The sequence below is a fragment of the Polyodon spathula genome, chromosome 4 (genome assembly GCF_017654505.1).
Source record: "Polyodon spathula isolate WHYD16114869_AA chromosome 4, ASM1765450v1, whole genome shotgun sequence".
Classification (NCBI taxonomy): domain Eukaryota; kingdom Metazoa; phylum Chordata; class Actinopteri; order Acipenseriformes; family Polyodontidae; genus Polyodon; species Polyodon spathula.
In genome coordinates, this window is record NC_054537.1 from 27,446,845 (window position 1) to 27,452,682 (window position 5,838).

Sequence of the window (5,838 nt, forward strand, 5' to 3'; positions counted from 1 at the left end):
AGTTAGACCTGGAAATATTGCATGGTGTCCTCAGTGTCACTCATTACAAAAAATCTTCCAGCACAACTACTGGCATGACGTTTAACATAGGCTCTCCCAGCTAATCTTTTATTTCTCTTACTTTCCAAAAAATAAAATCACAAGAGAGATAGTAATGTTTTAACAAAAAGATTTGGATACTGTATCACAGCTGGTAACAGTAAAAATAATGACTGTGTTGTTGAGGCAAACAATTTCACAACGATGTCTTGGAGAGTTTAAGCAAAACCACAAAGTGTAACTATTAAGCCCTCTTCTTCCAGACAAGAGAATGTCACGGAGCTCCATATAAAGCTGAAGTGGTTTTAGTTTATAAAATATGACAAAATTGAGGGCTTCAATCTGTACTGTCCACCAACATGCCTGGAGTCAGTACTGTATGTTCCAAAATAAATTTCTCTTTTCAAAGTAGAGAGGTTGTTTAGTAAAGCACACAAAACTATGCATGCTTGGATTAGATCAGTCTGAAAGAAATATTTATAGTTTTAGCCAATTTTGAGCCAACAGTTGTTTGTTGTGCTCTAAATTAACAAAACCTGCTGATCTTCCAAGTGAGTTAAACAGGCATTATAAAATATAAGGAAATGATTACATAAGAAAGAATAGGTTATATGCAAAACTGTTATGAAATAACCTAGGCACTGCATGAGCACTGTGAACCAAAGAGTGCTGGACTGGTTAAAACAGCTCTATCCCTGGATGCCACTGCATCCAATACAATTGTTTTAAAGAAACTTTCCACAAGATTAGTCAAATGTGATCAGATATGACTGGTGACTAATAAAATTTGTTGACAGCTGTAGAGTGTTACAGTATCTGAATGGCTTTAATTTGCACAGTAACCTCAGCACTAAATGTCGATATTGAGCAAGGTGTATTGATCAGAATAGGGAGGGCATACAGAGGGTGTGACCTCCTCATGTGTTAAAATGTGGATCTATTGTTAAGCTACAAGGATGTACAGTTCTGTTCAGGCTGTGGAATCATGTGTTGCTCTTTGCAGTGAGTTTCATTAGTGTTTCCAAAATTCATTCTTTCATCATATTTTTGGACAACTGTTTGCTGTAGTTACTCATGGATTGAGAGGCAGAGGCTCTCAATCCATGAGTAAACCTCCTGGTCACTGCGTTAGGTTACTATATCCACTAATCCAAATGTTAAATCTGGGCTGCACAAGATCAGTGCCCAACAAAATCTCAGATCAGAAATAGATTATTAAAGGGTAAGTCACCTTTACCTTACCCCGAGTGCTTAGTTATGTTGTTCTAGTATTGAGTTTTTCTGAGTCAGAATCAACTTGCCATTAATCCTAGTTGCTGATTCCATTTGAGTATTTCCTGATTTCAACACTGCTGGCTCCCACTTGCTTTATACTGTTACTATACAGGGCATCCCATAAGCCAGGCATAATGTTTTCTCTATTACTTTCAGGAGTGAAATGTCGTTAAAAAAAGAGGAACAAATTCAGATAATTTTGATGAGTGGTGCAGATAGCCAAAAGTGTGACCACCCAATTTCACAGAGAACACCCCAATTGGCATGATAGATGACATTGCCTGACACATGGGACACTGCATGTGTAATATGCAACATTTTCTAATCAACATGTGGATGACCCCTTGTGACCCGGATGGCTTGTGGGTGATGTTAGACCAGGAAGAGAATGGACACAGACAAAGAAAACAGTCATGGAACAAAACCAGTATCGTGCTGGTGTAAAACCAGCATGGGTAGCACTTTTTTTCTATGTCATTCTTTTTATCTCACGACTTGCCTTTCTCATTCTGCCTCTGAACACACTAACCCCGTTGATACATGTGATTGTCTCCAGATCAGTAATAAATGAATCAATCTGGAGACGGTCACATTCTGAAGGATGGGTGTTTTTAACTCCATCCATGCAGTAAAATAATTAACAATAAAACATGGTGTTTTCACACACTAAACAATACATTTAAGTCATAATACAACAAATACAACACAAAATAATCAAAATACACACAGAAGTGGGATGTACCCAATCAAAAAGTTTGTCCCCAGATGGGATGCAAACCAGTGAACTATTGGACAAAATGAACCAATGCAAAACAACAACAAAAGTTTATCACTCAGTAACCCCCAAATAAATAGCAATCATATGAAAAGTATCAGTTTGATTGAAGTGCAGTTAGTGTATCCTCAGTAGTCAGGATACACTCTTTTCCAAAATCCATCATCAGCTTCATAGAAGGCAGTGTGGTCCAGTGGCTTGTTAATAAGAAGATCACATGTTCAAATCCTACCTCTGCCACTGACTCGCTCACTGTGTGACCCTGAACAAGTCACTTAACCTCCTTGTGCTCCAGCCTGTGGATGAGATGTTAAATCAATGTCCTGTTGTAAGTGACTCTGCATATAATGCACAGTTCTCAGCCTACCTCTGTAAAGCACTTTGTGATGGTGGTCCACTATTAAAGGTGCTATATAAAAATAAATATATTATTATATTATTATGTTATTAATTTCAGCATTGCTGCTTTCAGTAAACCTGTCTGATGTGGATAGCTTCCCATTGTTGGTTGGTAACTTGTTGGGAAAGATTTAAGTACATGCAACCTTTGAAAGAGAAATGATTATTCTACAAAACTAATTTTATTCTGTATAGTTAGCCAGGAGGCATATTGATTTGCTCATTAATTTGCCAAAAGTTTTATGGCAGTCAGGACTAGCTTTACAAATGCTAATATTCACTGTTGAATATGCTACTTTAAAAAAACAAAAAACAAAAAAATCACATTTTATTTACTCTTGGACATTATTCTTAAACATGGTGTCTGAAATATCTCATACCATTACATAATAAACTATCTGTCAAAGAGAATGACAACGCAGTGGTGTAATCTCCATTTGAGAAAATGTAGCTGAATTTTTTTTTTTTCGGTTACCCTGAAGAGATCCAAGTTTATGTGACAGTGAAAACAGAATAGACTCAATTATTATGCATTGAATGTATAGTCATTCATTTAAGTCTTATGACATTATGTGCTTGAATTGTCTCACTTTGTGAATTACAGCATTCCCACGTATTACACCAGTGTAATTGCTTTTCTGTCTTCTTCACCAGTGAGCTAATGCAATCTTGTGTGACACATTTGATAAGCTTGGTGAATGAATATATGGTCTCATTAGTAGTTATTGTATTCAGAAAACACCTATCAGCCCTATAGCCTATATATTACTGGCCAAACAATTTAATTGTTTGTCAAGACTGATATTTTGACCTTTAGATGGGCCTTTGAAAAAATATTGTGGAAGAAAAATGGATTACTTTTTACTGAGATTTTAACATTTATCTTCTGGTACTGGTAACTAGATATCTATTAGTCAGTGGTGGCTTGTATTCTAATTACTGTATGTTCCATTAACTGGATTGCACAGCCTGTGTGCTAAATTATGAGAGAGAAGCAAAGCGAGCAGATTCTGTTTAAATGTCTATACAGCTATACTGTACGTAATTAGAGGGTTTAGTAGTGAAAGAGGAAGGAAGACTAATCTCAATAGTGGGTTGCAAGTCACAATGACATTACTTAGCAAATGACTTTTGGACACATTTGGGGATAGTCCTATTAACAGGAAATTCCCACAAACAACAGACACCTGCAATATGTTTCCTGTGCGTTTTTGTTTTTGTGTCAAAACGCTGCTTGATGAAAACCATTATGGATCCAGAGCATGTGAGCTTGGGAGGATGTGTATTGTCTTATCTTTGTTCCATAAATTTGTTTTTATCTGTGCATCCTTAAAGTCCACTGCTTTTCTTTTTAGCTGTTTGTTGCTACCCCATTTCTGAATATTAAGCTTGTCACAAAAATGTAACTATTTTAGTGTCCATAGAAGGCAAGCCAAACACCACAATTCTTCCCCAGCCCTGGATAACTGTGTTTTGTTTTGCAGGTCTAAAATCCTTATTGTGGTGAAATGACCTTGTCTGCTATACGCAGCAGTGCTGCTAAAAAAAATGCAGCACAGACCAAGAATATCAACAGCTCTTCATCAATCTGGTAAGCACAGGGCTAAAAACAAACATTTCTTTCATGAACAATGTGTTTATTATATTTCCTTCACTTGTTTATGGTGACTTTTTCAGTTGCATAGATTTACATAAACATTGCCTTTCCAAGTTACACATTTTTTTCAACAAATAGGGCACAAAGTAAGCAATTTTTCTTTTCTTTTTTTTTAAATTATTTTCCTTGTATAAACAAAGCAGATGTTAGAAGCATGGCCAACAGGAAAAAAAAAAAAAAAAAAAAAAATAAAAGCTTGAACAAAATACTTTTTTAAACCAAGTCTGTTGATTTGAACTCATACCAGATTAACGAAATAGCATCAAGTTATTAGCTCATTTTGTTTCAGTTAGATCTTGGCTCAAGTTTGTCTACAAACCAATAGTGAGGTAATACTTTTGTATATGTGCCTGTCCATCAATGTACTAAATATACCTCCAAAGGATTTGCCATAGTACATCTGTCGAAGTATGTCTTAGAGGGTACAATCTTGGTCATATAAAATGAAAGACATTTACTGCATCATGAGAAGGAAAGAATCCTGATAAGTAATGTTAAATTATTGGGAAAATAAATAACCAGTTTCCTTCATATTCATTCTCAGAAATATGTTAATCAGAGCCTTTCATAAAAAATGAAGAAAAAAAGAAAGCAATTCAAGCTGTAACAATTTTAGGAGAAAGCTAATGTTGTGATACTATTATGCCGTAATTAGGTTTCGTTTTGATTATTGTACAAAAATGATATTGAAATGGTTAAAGTGAGATTTTTAATGATGTGGTAATGCAATGTATAAAACATTACAGCATTTCAGTTGAATCACATTTTCTATTGTTGCATGTGCTGCTCAGCAGAGGACTCCATGGCAACACCTTTTGTTTGCTCTGAATTAACACTGCCACGGGTTAGAGTAGGTGGCAGTGAGACAGACCTTAATAATCAATACCCACACCATCCTATAAAAAAAAGATACACATTAATAGTATATCAATACGACAAATTGACAGATACAAGTCACTGTACTATAACGTTGAGTGTAAGTATGCTCCACCTTGTTTATGGTGAAAATCATGTAACTGTACCATTGAACTTGCTAAATTTAGAAGAGGCCTTCTGCGTGTTAAAAAGCAGAATGCATACATTTGTACTCTTCTGATATTTTTTTCATATTGGATTAAACCATACGTTCTTTCAAATCATCAGTGCTCCAGGGTTTAGTCCCTTACATTTGACTTTTTGTGACTCCCTAAACATAAGAACATATTTGTTAGGGTTAACTTGTTAAATTTCCTTTTAAGATTTCAGAGACTTGAAGTCCTCCCTACTCTGTTTTTTGGCTAAGCCCCAGGATATACCTGGGTGCTTTTATTTGGAGTCCATGGCCACAATGTCCTATTGTTAACGTGACGACCAGAATTGAACACACTGTGCGGTCTCACCAGTGCATCATAGCGTCCTTGGTTTTGTACTCTACACTTTTGGCTAATATACCCAAGAATTCTGTTTGCCTTTTTGATTATCTCTCCACACTGTCTGATTCCTAAAAGTGCCGAGTCTACTTGAACACCAAGGTCTTTCTATTGGTGGGCCTGTTCTGGTTCTACAACACCCATTTGGTATTTATATCCTCCATTTTAGTGACCAGTCACAAGGAAGTAATGCAGTGGTCAAACCACTCAGTCTGGGTGGCCAATTAACTAGTTGCCACCAAGAATTCCGTACCAATGTAGGCACTATTGAACTACAGAATTGT